General features: G+C 35.5%; 1 pseudogene across 1 annotated transcript; it reads right to left on the reverse strand.

Annotated features, from left to right (window-relative positions):
* Window positions 1-1,007: 1,007 nt before the first annotated feature.
* On the reverse strand, window positions 1,008-3,141 carry LOC149847607 (zinc-finger homeodomain protein 2 pseudogene; annotated as a pseudogene). The gene has a single exon (XR_016430631.1). The product of XR_016430631.1 is annotated as a zinc-finger homeodomain protein 2 pseudogene (transcript).
* Between the last annotated feature and the right edge of the window lie 11,538 nt (window positions 3,142-14,679).

Raw genomic sequence — 14,679 nt, forward strand, 5'->3', positions numbered from 1 at the left:
CTAAATTTTAGCAGAAAAGTGTTGAGTTGAGTCGAGTAGAGAAAAAAATAAGATCCGTAAAAGGATAACCATGATGGCTACGATGGTGGGTGACATGACCACTTCACTTGAAATGGGAAGCTGCGAGTATGGGCGTGACCCTTCCTCGTCATTACAGTAGGATCTTGATGAACACTGGCAGAAGGAGCCCCACAGTGGGGGTTCTTTGATCATTCAAATTGAATGAACAAGACTTAACACACACACACACGCAGGCACGCACACAATCTGCAGTTATGAATAAAAAGAACAGAGACCAAATTAACCGCGGTGCCGAACGACCAAATCAATTTGTTAACATAGAGTTAGTGGGTTCGCCCCTTTCATCCTGATGACTGCCCATATATACAAATTTCAAACCGGCAGCAGCGGTGGGTCTCCACAACCATGTTTGGTTGGTTCATGGTCCATGCTAAATACTAGCCAGGACCTCCTGCATATGGTAATTAATTGCTCGCTGACTGTTCCAGGATGAATTTTCCACGCATCGGGAAGCTACTAATTAATTAACAAATGAATGTCCGAGAGTACAGTAACGAGGATTAAAACGTATTTATGGTACCATTAAACCACTTACAAGAATGGCTTAGTGAAAATATCGGAATGATGGAGCGTGAGAAGCGGTACATAAACGTGCATTTTATTTTTGCCTCACAGCACCCACTGAAATCACCAAAAAGTTGCGCGCCGTCGACGCTGCAACTGTTCTGTAAACCATGAGCAAAATCCCGTGGCTAGCTACAGACCTTTCCCTGAAATGTGATACCATCTTCCCCGAAGAAATTGTTACCTTCTAATAATCTTTACTTGATCTCCTGATTAGCTGCTTGGCAAATGGAACTGCGATTTTGAATTTTAATAGCACGGAGTGCCCATGAATTGCCATTGAGTGCATAGAAAGTTGGATTAATCCAAGTTTGCAACTTTAGATAGGTAGAGAAACTAGAAGCACCAATTTGTAAGAGTTATTAATTCCAAAAGCGTCACTAAACTAATGATAAAGGATGATTAGTACCTTAGAGATAAAAACCCAGAATCCAAACAATTCAGGGACTACACTACATAGCTGAAGAGAGAGAAGGATGAAGAAAGAAACGCAGACAGAAAACTCTAGCTAACCTCCATCAAACCTAAAAAAAAAAAACAAAGGAAAAAAAAGGTTATCTGAAAATGTTTACCTTGCATTAGATTGACAATGGACTCCAGGCCACAAAGCAAACCCTAGTCAAAGAAAAACAACGGAAAGAAAGAAGGAAACAAATAGAGGTAGGTGTTTGAAAAAGCAACTTCTGATCGATTTGTGATCATACAGGGCTTGTTGATGAGGAGTTCTTCTTGGCCAGATTGTGCTTGTTATTGTGCATCCAGACTTTGAGCACCCTCCTCTTGACTCCAATCTCTTGGCAGAATTGCTGAACCACTGCTTCCTCCTGCTTCTGTATCGTCCAGCCGGCCTTCTCCGCAAAGTTCAACATCTTGTCCTTCTGCTCTTGAGTAAACTTTGTCCTGAACCTCTTCCTCATGAGTAGGGGATGCCCAGAAAGAGCCCCACCGCCTTCCTGTTCATCAGAGTACTCCGAGGGTGCCACCCCCGGCCCTAGGTTGTAGGGCATTATCATCGGTGGCGGTGGCCTTTGTATCGTGGGGTACCCATATGCTTGGGAGGTGGAGATGAGTACACCCTTGCCCACCTTCCTGTCGGCCTCCTTGAGATGGTGGTAACCATCGACGCATGAAGGAGGGTGATCGCCTTCCATGTCTTTCCTGTGGAAGTTTCTGTGGCAATTGCAAGCAGAGCACTTGAGAGCATCGAGGGTGCCCTCCGCGCCAGCGGCCATGAATTCCCCGCAACCATCAGTGGCGTTGCCTCCCATGGCTGCTGCATGGTTCTTGAGGCACTCCCTATATTTGACCACCACCTTCTTGTAGTTGCCGTAGGGTACTGGCGGTGGTGGGTCATCGTGGCTGCTGCCGTTTGAGGAGGGTGCAGGCAGAGCGGCTGTTGGCATCATATGGTTTGGAGGAGAACCATGGGCCACAATATGATGACCACAGCCATAGTTGTTGCTGCTGCTAATCGGGATTGGAATCTCCCCACCATGACCAGACAGCTCCATAATTCTGACCAGCCAAGAAAACAAGGCCGAATTGTGGTCTCCTTGATGTGGGGAGTGTCTATGACTCGATCGGGAGGAAAACTAACCCAAGTCTGGCTTAGGAATGACACTGTCAACAGACTAGTTTAAGACACTAACGTACAAACCCAGAAAAAAGGTACAGATTCTTTTTAGTCCCAAAAGAGGAGAAGAGAGGAAAAACAAACGAAGTCCAATGAAGTTGATTACTGCCATTCGGTTGACGTCCATTCTTGGAAGGAGTGATCAGAACATTTGAGAAAGCGATTCACAGTCGGTGATACTAAAAGTGGGACTCCGTTCCTTGTGCCGTTGTTTAAAACTTTAAAGAGGAAAAAACGAGAATTGAAGTTGGATATCAAAGTAACCGGATTGAGATGCTTACTAATTAAACAGTCTACCTGGATCTCAATTTTCCTGAAGAAAAAGAGCAGCACTAGCATTGTGGTGTTTCGCACTGAAGACCATGAAATTTAGGACAAGAAATTAACAAATTGGGGTTGAATATCTCCTCTTCTATTTCTACTTAATAGAAGTAATTGTGGCATTACGGACGACTGCAAGCGATGTGGAATACAAAGTTGCAGGAAATTGCACTAGAGAAGCTAGCGATGGGAGATCAACAAGTTTTCCGCGCAAGTGCCGGAGGCAATCATAAAAGAAAATGGGTGATAAAGCGGAAACAGTGATACGCGTGCACCACACACACACACACACACACATAAAAGACACGGATTAGACAAAGAAACGGACAGCTCTCATTGAGGCCTGCAGTGACAAGAGAACTGATCTCCCTCTCATGGCGCACGAGTGATTTTTGACATGAATGCCTATTAGCTGCCTCTTCCTCCAACTCCCTTTGGTAATGAGTGTTTTCAAAGACGGTTTAAGAGCTATGAACGAGAGAGAGAGAGAGAGAGAGCGAGAGAGAGAGAGAGAGAGAGCACGCAAAAGGGCCTGGAGGGAGAAAAAAGCAGATTTTACAGACAGAGGGGAGGACAAATAGTTTTACGCTCGGGATAAAAAGTGGGTTTGCTTGCTTTGCTTGCACTACCAGGCATCAAGCTTACGCCATACAGTGGGCAATCTGTCAGAGAGAGAGAGAGAGAGAGAGAGAGAGATTTTGGTACAATCTTCTCTCTTCCTACCCCTTTTTTTCATGCTACCTACCTTAATGCTTTCTTGACAGACTAATTTTTCGTCTCTACTGTGGAGTAGACCCTCCCACGGAAATTACAAGAGGAGGAGTAAAAACTGAGTTAGAAAAGAAAAGTACTGCCTTTCCCCTACTGTCTATCTACCTGCCTTCATTTCTATTCATTTAATCGCATCCGTACCGGTCAAAAAATACGAAAGCTTTTTCGTTTACACCCGCAAGGGAGGTTCAGTGTTTCCGCTGGTAAAAGAGGAGCAAATGTTAAGCGATCAGTATTAGGTGGCGTGGGGCAACTAGTAATTATTAGTTTCTTTTGGGGCTAGCTAGTTCACTGCTTTCCCTTGAATCATAAATTCAAATAGTAAAACATACTGATCATGGCATGCAGAAAACATGATATTCTTCTTTTATAAAGAAAACTTGGAGCTCGAATCAGCCATGTCAAAGCATAGAAAGATAATTAATGCCTTGGTTGTGCACAAGTCACCTGGCCTGAATAGTAAATGCCATGAATTATCTTGTGGTGAAAGATGAAGTTGTTGTCTCGGTGAAATCAAGGCGCATTTACTTTGGTTTTGTTATATACGACCACGAGAATTATTATGAAACAACGCTTATACGTCAGGAGCACAGACAATAAGTCAGTTTCTGTGAAGTAAATAACAGCAACCGGACCTACACCTTTAGAAAACGACTCATTCTGATGGACGTAACTTAAATGCTAGGACCGAACCATTTTAATGTTGTTGAAAATGAGATCTTATTTCTTTGCTTCAACTGTAGGAAATAAACTGTGGAAGAGTCCATTATGGAAAGCCTTAATCATGATAGCTGATTAAACTAAAACGAGGAGAAAAAAAGTAATAAGGAAACTAACTTTTATACCGTTTATTGGTTTCATTAGAGCCATCAGCAGTTTCCCAACCTTGCGATACAAGTTGAATGTTTTTTTTTTTTTTTCAGACACGTTGAATGCTTTCATTTACTTGTCTTTTGGAAAATTAATTTTTTTAGTTTAACCTTACCGACGGCACATTGGCTGGCCATTTGTTTGTAAAACCTTTGTCTACTGGGGATTTCAGTCAGCTTCGATATTGCCTCCAGGGATGCCACCTGTGGATTTTGGACTTTGTGACTTTCCGTCAAACTTGGCAACAATCATAAGTTGCTCCCACTTTTTATTTTATTTTTTTAAAGGCAAGCTGGCATTGGGCAGACCCCCTACCAGTTATGCAATTATACCAGGGTTTTGAATCTGCAACGTTCCAACACAAGGTGACGTGCACTAGCTGCTCTTTCCACTTGAGTGAAGACCGCTTTTTTCCTTTTATTTTCATAGAAATCGATGGGCAGCTCTTTGATTTTATTTTTCTTATGAAGACGACTATACGATTATTAATGTGAGACATTCTCCAAATTCGAAATCCCAAATCACTTTATTCATCGCTATCCGCTTTGATTCCAATCCGTCTGGTCTCACAGGGACGCGCTTTCTTCCTTTTCTTGTTTGTTTTCTCTCTTTTTATCCAGTATTTTGACGGTGCTCCTTTTTTGTGGGCTTCTAAACAGAAGGGAAATAAAGATACGCCGTCTTATAAAAAACAAAGAAAGTGAACCAAAAGAAAAAAAACTAAATTAAGCAACATATTTTATAATTAATGTAGATAAATGTGAATTTTTGAAACCATTGCTAGCATCTGTCTTAATACAATAAAACCACAATTTTTGTGTTTTGAAATCACCACTGTCGATGGCCTTCGAGTAGGGATGTAAACAGTTCAAGTTCGGCTCAGACGTAGCTAATACCAAGTCTAACTAAGCGGATATTGCTAATTGGATTCAGATTCAAATTCTATTTCTATTTCGAATGAGAAGAGCTAATACCGAATCTGAAAAATACATTTAATCAGATTGTGACATCCGTCAGATTTGGTTATAAACTGTCTTAATCGGATTCAATTTTCTTAACCAAATCCAATTAATTGGATGGGATATATGATCAGTTGACATCCCTACCTTCATCGCCAGTGCAAAAAGTGGGGCCCAACAAAAGTGCTGATTGTTTGGAATATACGGCCATGAGATAACCATTGGGAAGGGTCACTTCCAATGGTTACCTGTTTCCTACGAATAATTAACTGTGAATCTAAGGGATGAAACCCTTGCGCCCAAGGGGCATTTCTCCTTTAGGTACACCCTAATCCAACCTCCTTTCAGGATTATAAGAAGGGCCCTAGGGGCCGGTTCTACTAAGATGAAAATACATAGAATTACAGATTTTTGAAAACAGAAAAATCTTACAATGAAAGGCTAGAGATTGTGATTCAAAGCAAGTGCCCTTGGCAATTTATTGCGTAACAGCGTATGCTCTTTGATTCAGGTTCACCCTCTTCCACCAATCTAATAGTGATATCAGAGCATTGTTCGAACAGCCATGTCAATTCTCATTTGAACTCTGCAGTGCTTACCGGGCGCTGGTCGACTCTCATAGAAACACTTAAAATAAAAAATCAACAAGGATTAGCACATAAGGTCAGTGAAACTGTTTTGCAAATAGTGAGAAATTTCTGTTTGGGGACAAAAATAAATCTTTGGGGCACAGTACATACCTTGTTACCACTGGATGAAAGCTGTTGGTTCCCGCCGCCGGTAGATCAATGTTTGATGGGGCCATTTTTCGTTGCGAATTCACATCTACATAAAAAAAGTGTGAAAATAAAGTGGAAAAAGAAAAAGGGGGAAAACAAAGGGTTTTCTATTTAACCCTTGTCAGAGACACAAATTCGACCGATGAAAGGTTGGATTTGGCATCGACGATGGCAGGATTTGTCACCGAAAAGTTACCCTCTTGAAATCCTCTTTTAAGGGCCGGTTCTTTTCTTTGGTGATCAGAAAACCCTCTGATCAATACCATTAATGACTGGCGATATTGTAATATACAAAATTTTTATCAAATATTTTAATAAAATATGGAGGGTTTTACCTATTCGGGTATTAGTCTATACTGATGAATTTTAATTATTTAATGAGTTATTTTTATTTACAATAAATTATTATTAATTAAAAAAATTAATTAAGATTTATGATGTTCTATACAAGGTATTTGGATATGGACCTCAGTAGAGATTCAAGATGATCAACCCACATTGACGCAAGTTTGAACTGTCTGAATAAGCATATTGGATTCACTGAATCTTAAGTTATCTAGATTTGGATTTTTTAATGTTTTGGGTCAACCCATATGAGTTTGGGTAGGGTTTATACCCATATTGAGCTTTAAACCGTATATAGAAGATTTCTGGATTCATCAAAGATCCAAATAAGTCTTGCTAAGGATTTGGATTCACTAGAGACCCAAATGGATCGTTTGAAGGTAAATAATATTTTAGATCCATTTAATACCCAAATGAATCTCACTAATACTAAATGATGATTTGGATCCATTTGAAACCCAAATGAATCTCACAAAAATTAAGTATAAGTTTTATATTCATTTGAGGCCCAAATGGATCTCACTAAAGTAAAAGTGATTTGGGTCCATTCAGGACCCAAAAGAATCATATTAAATATATATAAAATGGGTTGAATTTGATAAGACTCGAATGAGTCTCACCAAATCCAAAATCAAAGCCCAAACCCCATAGTTTTCACCCCTAGCTAACCCATGGTTTTCACTCCTTGTTTTACAAGTCATGAATTTTCACTCATTGGTTTCTCCCCATCTCTTGCCTATAAAATGACTATCACCATCTCTCTTTTTCATATCTCACGTTGTCATAGTGGTTCATGGTGGCCATCCTCACCCGGATATCTTTTGGTGAGCAAAAGTCACCCATCAGCCGAACCCTCATGAGTTTTCCTCTTTTGTCCACCATCGTGACCACTCTCTCCTCTCTCTCTCTCTCTCTCTCTCTCTCTCTCTCCAAGGGGTCAACCCTCCCTACCGTGGAGTTGACTCCCATACTGATGCCTCCCGATGCGTGTCCAGTTACTCTGCCATCGCCACCGTCAGACCCGCTCAAGTTTATATACTTGACATGAGACCCAAAGCGCATGAGCTTGCTCTGTCGCATTCGCATCGTTGATGAACATATACTAGCCTTGCACATTTTGAGGTAAGATAAATTTATACTAACTCTGGTATTTGTGTGATTCTAATACATGATTTAAATTAAGTAAAATAGATGTTTGCATGCATTGTTTTATGAATAAAATATGTATTTATGTTCACATGCATGGTTTTATGAATATAAGTATATATTTGCATGTGTTAAGGCTTATGTGTCGCATATTATGAAATACGTATATTTGGAATTAAATACACATGTTCATAATTATATATGCATGTTATAAAATGTAGTTGATTCGACGTATCCAATACATATGTTTTAAATTTTTGTGTGCATGCTTTGAGGTTCGATTTATGAATATCTGAAATATGATGTACATGCGACAATGTTATGATATTCATGCATATGATGATATGATTATATACGATGTAAAAATGCCACATGATATGAAGTTATGAGTGCATGCAATATATATATATATATATATATATATATATATATATATATATATATATATATATATATATATATATATATATATATATAAACTCGATGATGAAACTATTGGGTCACAAAACCCTATTGATATGCTAACATGTAATTACATGATGAATTTTTATATAATTGTAATTCATGATGTGACGCATGTTAAATATATACATGTTTATGCCTGAATTGGTGGCCATTGATCCTGTGAATGATTAACTATGTTTATGCATGTATGGCAATAAAATTAACTTGATAAAATAACTTGTTGAAGACTTGTTCCTTAGAGGATGATCTTGTTAGGTTTTACATATCCAAAATCGAATAATCTGACTAAGACAAGCCTGTGAGGTTATACAGGTCTAATATCAGTAGCCTAGCTAGAACGATTCTGTGAGGGTATACTGATCCAATATCAGGTAGTCTGGTAAGGATGAGCATGCAAGGAGGTATGTTTCCATGACTAGATAATTCGATGAAGAACTTATTTAAATATGCGGTAAATCTCGATAAGTGTGAACAAGTTAAATATATTGATTATGATGGATTGTGATGATCAAATGAGCTGGTTGAGATAACCAGTTGTAAATTTATGGATTTAGTTGTACTTCAATTGTTGTAACATGATTACGTGCTGAACTCAGATCGACTATAGATTCATGGTATGATTGAAATAAATATGTTAATATATTAGTTGAATGATACATCATACCAACAAACGAATATGTTGACTTATTAGGTGAATGATATATCATTCCTACTTAGTCATGTTGCTAATAAATGTATTATGTTTTCTTGATTGACATATATCACATATGTGTACCATGATGGATGTATATTATGGATATCTGATTAAATGTGTTATTTTATCATTAATGTACTGACCTGTATTAGCTTTGTATACTCACCATGTGTTCTGGTTTAGACCTATTAGGCTTTTACGAGTCTGGCCCATTTTATGGACATATAAGTGATTTCAAGTTTAGTTGCAGATGCGGGATGCTGTGACGACATTTACGAGCCAATAATTTTCTTTTCTCGAGTACTGAATTCAGCTTCATGTTACTATTGTATTGGTTTTATAATACTCTGTTCTTTTTAGAATTGAACTATTTTAAATGAGTCGTGTTATCCGCATTTAAATTCATTTAATCATTTTTGTGTGGAATGTAACCTGCGTGAGGTTTTAAACCAAAGTCAAAAATGTTTTTGCTAATGATTATTTAATAAAAAAAGTTTTAATTTTCACATGTTTTATAAATGGTTAAAAATATTGGGACATTACAGGTATACTTTGCCGGCGTGGGTTGAGAGGATAAGTGAAGCATACCTCACCAGGATAAGTCGAGAGGGTGTTGTTCCCTCTTGAGTCTCGTTCCTCTCACTGTCGGCAAGCCTAACTGAGGGAACAAGAAAACAGTGGACTCAATTCCCTCTCTCTCTCTCTTTCTTTGAGTTGCCTCTTGCTGGATGGTGCGCCACTGACAGACATCTGGTCCCTGTGGGTTTTATCAGGAGAATGTGAAACTTGCTCAAAAAACTCCCTTTGAGGTGACGATTCTAGCGCATAGTCGCCAAATTAAGAGCACCAACCGATTGGGTTAACTCCACCATAGTTTTGTCGGCGAAACAGGAGCATCAATGAGGTCCGAGAGGGAGAACTAGGGTTTCTCCTTTGGTTTTTGAGGAAAGGAAGGGTTGAGAAGACCCCCCTTTCGGTTTTTCTTTATTTTAATGTTAATTTGACATTATTTAATGATTATTTGCATATAAGGTACTTGTGATTATTATTTATTCCTTTGAAAGACTGGTGTAAAATTTTGAGAAAGGGTTTCATTTCTGGAAAATTTCAAAAACAATCCTGAAAGTTGGAATTTTTTCATAACAAGGTCTCTACCAGTTTTCATTTCTTGAAAGAGACTGACTAGTTTTCTAAAATTATAAAAATGTGCTTGTAACTTTTTATTTAACTCACATTGTTTCAAAATTTGTGTTTTAGAGGTTTCTATTTTGATTTTTTGTTTAGACATGCTTTACAAAAAAATAGTTATTCTTTACTGATAAACTCACAAGGTCTCAGATAGGGTTTTGATTTTTTGTATATTACAAAAAAGGGTCTTTGGCTTTTTTGAAATTACAAAAAAGTGGTTCAGCTTTGCAAAAAACCTTTGAAGTATGTCATTTGCTTATGTTAGCTAAAATTTAATTTTCAGAGCATATTCTTGCATGGGTTATAGTTCTTGTTGCATGCCTAAACTAGATTAGAGATATACAATATTTGTTTAGTTATTTTTGTGAATATTTTGTGAATTACTATTTAATCCTAGTATTTCTCTATGTTTAGGCAAATGACAAACAAAATAATCTTAGTTTAAGTAAGGCCATTATATTGAACCGAAATAACTGGTTGTTGTTACAAATGTAGCCATATTTGGATTCATATATGTGATTAACCAGACTCGAAATGGGTTTAATTGATGTGTGCTTATACAAGATTGTATATGAAAAGTTATTCTTTTATATGATGCTATGTAGATGAGATTGGTCTTGACTTGATTCCTATAATATTATTTTTGGAAACATTATAGTGTGAATAAGTCATAATATACAAGATTCGCAATGACATTAAAATGATGAATGGATTGATGAGATGTATTGTGAATATAACAGATGTGAAATTAAGTTGGTTCTATGAACAACTTGGGTAATCATTCATTAAAATTCAATCACCTTATTGGGATTGGATTGATTAAGTCATTTTAGATCAGATCATACATTGTGTTTTGGTTTGTATAGATTGATCCAAAATTAGATATATCAGATCCATCAGACGGTATTAGTAATTGAACTATACTTAAACATGATGGGTTTCATTAGATCCATTTAAATCAAGTCTTGTGAAACTAGGAGAATTGATGACTTAGTTTTGACAATGATATATATTTTTTGTTTTAGTTCAAGGTTAGATTATATCAGATCTTGTGAACCTTGTTTGGATCTATTTACACTGAGTTAGATCTATGAGATGTGTTTGGACTTAGAATATCTTATCAGACTTATTTGAGTCATGCAACTCATACTGAATCAGTTTAGATTCAACATATTGGTTTAAACTTTATGAATTTTATAGAAAATTAGTTTGAACGATGCCTAATCATGCTTATTGTGATTCGAATTAGGGCAAGTTTACTTAGACTCATTCTGATCATTCAATTTGGATGAGCCTTAATAGATTTCTCGAGGTTGTATGAATTGGATCAGATACAACCAAATCTGATTGGATTTTAATAGACCTAGTTGAGGCAATTTGATCAAGTTAAACCAGTTTGGTCAACTTGGACCAGATAGAATCCAATATTTAAAGTTTAGATCTTCTTGGCTTAAACTAGATGGACCAAAGTACAGGTCAATCTCTCTTAACCATACATATTGGTTGGTTTAAATCAATGATAATTAATCTTTATTATACTGGTTGATTCAAGTCAATGATAATTAATCTTGAGTGAATGGGTTAGATCTCATATGTTTGTTCATGTGAATAGAAAACTATAAATTTTTCTTAAACTCATGCAATATATTTTAGGATCCAAGTTGCAGATTGATCCGGATAAGCATAATCAAATTATAAGATGTTTTACTTTCTTATGTGCATTTGATAGCTTTGGTTCAAATTTTATATTGGATCAAAAGAATAATCAATTGGATGTGGATCCGTATTGACAATATGTGATCCAAGATTGTTCCATGTTTTATTGACATTGCATCTTGTGTTGAATATACTTTATTGATATTTTATGCTTAGATCTTATTGATACATAAATTTAATTTAGTCTAAATTTTTATAGTGAATCTAGATAAGCTAAAACTGGATAAGTTTTGAGCCTAAGCATGTAAAAATTATGATTTGGACTATAGTCAAATTATATTAACTCATAATTAAGCATATGAATAAACATGATATATAATCAGTTTGGATTCATATAATTGGTTAATGTTGTGCTTGTATCAAGTCTATTTTGAATGTTTTGATAATAATATGTCAAGTTGACATGGATATGTAAAATTTATAATAGCATAATGAGAATAAAAAATTATCTTAAAGGTTATGCATTATGAATGATTCATGATCTGTTATATATAAAATGAATTTAAACTATAGTAAAATTCTATAAAACTATAGTTCTGTTTGTGCTATCTAGCTTTGAATGAAGATCAAATTTTAACTTTATGATAACATTTCAAGTGAATTTTATGACCCATATGAATCCATTGCAATGAGTATGCTAATAACATGAATTTAGATTATAGTCAAATCTTGCATGACTCATAATTGAATGCATAACCAAGTGAATATATTTTATGTGTTGATATGATCATAATATATTCATTCAACTTAGATGATAATCATATGAATGTAGATGATAGTCAAATTCTCGATGATATATGGTTATTTGGCTTGATGAGAATATCTTAAGTCCAATTTGGAAATAAATTGAATCCAATAAACTTGCTCTAAGGTTTATACATGAATCTAAAGGTTCATGTGTTCATTTGATATGTCAAGATTCTTAAAAAAAAAGTCTATAGTCTTTGACATAATCATTGTGATGGGATAGAAAAAGAATCTCTCATTAGGTGTGGATGTAATTCATATCAAATTGGTTTTGATTAGATGACTTGTATTTTGTCTTAAGAAATAATAGTGTTTGACATGAGATGCTTTATATTGATAAATTGATATGCATGAGAAAAGTGAGAACACAATTTAGTTTTATTTTTTATGTGAATAATAATGATAAATAATAATCATGAATTAAGCTCTTTAAATGGTTTGTGGAAAGCTAATTGAATATCATAAGGCTAACGAATGGTGTGAAACATGGATTGGATAGTCCAATACATGATAATTAAGATTTGGATATATATCGTCCAAAGTGACCAGGAAGTGATCAGCTTGATTAGAACATATTTTGTAAATATGTGACAAAGAAAAGGTGAGTGCATACAATGTTGATTTTTTTTATGTTTTAAATGATGCACGTGGATAGTGAGAGTTTGATTTACTAGGAAGAATGATATGTGTATTTGTCATGGATCTATGCAAGTGATAAATATTTTTTATTAATGTGCATATAATTGTTATATGTAAGTCAGGGTATGTTATACTGACTTAGTACAAATCATGTAAATGTTAATGCAAGATGTCTAGATGTCATGAAAGAGTTATAAGAGAGCCAAGTTGACCAATTTATACATTTGAGCTTATATGAGATAAGACAATATTATCGATATGTAATGTATGTTCAAAAGCAAGATGAAAATTCACCATGATAGTATTCTAGATAAGAGTATAAACATGTTTGCACTATTAAGATTTTTAATGCATATGTTTGATATATTATTTGAACTAAGGGTTTTGATAAAAGGATAATTGAAAATTTTATATATATGTGTAAGATAAACATGACTTAGATCATGATGGTAAACTGCAAGTAAAAGACCTCATAGTCATAAAAAATTCATAGTGTATGTGAATAAGTCTCAATCCTTAATATACGAATTAATATGAAAACCCATATATCTTGAAAATAAATATTCTTAAAATATTATGAAAATTTTGTTTTATGCATAGTATGATAAGTTTGGGATGAGTATAAAATGTCACGTGTCCATGAGAGGTACACTGATGATGATTAGTGTAACAACTAATATCATGACATGTGAGTTATGTCCCATAATTAGAAAATTAACTCTGTGTTTGTTATATGATATGAAAATGAAAAAAATAACGTGAATTGTTTACCTCTATGTGATATGGAAGGTGATTAAGACTGAAAGTAAATGACCTTTATGGCATGTGAATTAGAGAAGACTCAATTATTTTATGAATAAAAGCATTAAAAGTAACGTATAAAAAATCTGCAGAACGTGTGACTAGCATACGAGTAATAAAAGTCTTATGAAGTATGTATAAAAATTCGCAGAATGTGTGACTAAGCATACACGTAACATAAGTGCACCAAAGTAAAGCCTTTTAGTGAGAATAAGTTTGGCGATACAAAATTGCCCTTATGGTCAAGTGAGAGATGTTAGGAATATATGGTCATAAGGTAACCATTGAGAATGATCACTTCCAATGGTTACATCTCTCTCAGGAATTAACTTTGAATGTAAGGGATGCAACCTTTGAGTCGAAGAGACATTTCTTATTTGGGTACATATTAATCCAACCGCCTTTCAGGATTATAAGAATGGACTTAGGGACCAGTTCTATGTAGAATACAATTACATAAAATTATAGATTTATGAAAACAGAAAATCTTATAGTGAAAGACTAAAGGTTGTGATTCAAAGCAAGTGTCCTTTGCGATTTATTGTGGAACTGCATACGCCCTTTGATTAGGATTCACCCTCTTTCCCTAATCTAACACAAATGTCATCATTACACAAAAAAAAAATGGCATGGACTGTGATGATTCCAGAACACATAATTTGTGTTTTGTATAAGTCATGGTTAGGTGACCGGGGCGAGTACTTTACAAAGTACTTAGACTATATAAAACACAGGAAATCATTACCGCATACAGCGATTTCTGTGTAAAATATAAGGCATAAAAAATCAATAACGTGTAGCCATTTTACGTGTAAAACACAAAACGAGAAAAATTGTTGCACGCACAACCATTTTTTGTGTTTTATGTGACTAGTATTTTTTTTAAGTACTCGGGTCCAATGACTGGATCAGATCCGGTTTTGTCTTATCACCTGATCCAACCTAGTATTTGTGTGTCTA

This window comes from Nuphar pumila, chromosome 2 (assembly GCF_984573655.1).
Source record: "Nuphar pumila chromosome 2, dmNupPumi1.hap1.1, whole genome shotgun sequence".
Taxonomy (NCBI): Eukaryota; Viridiplantae; Streptophyta; class Magnoliopsida; order Nymphaeales; family Nymphaeaceae; genus Nuphar; species Nuphar pumila.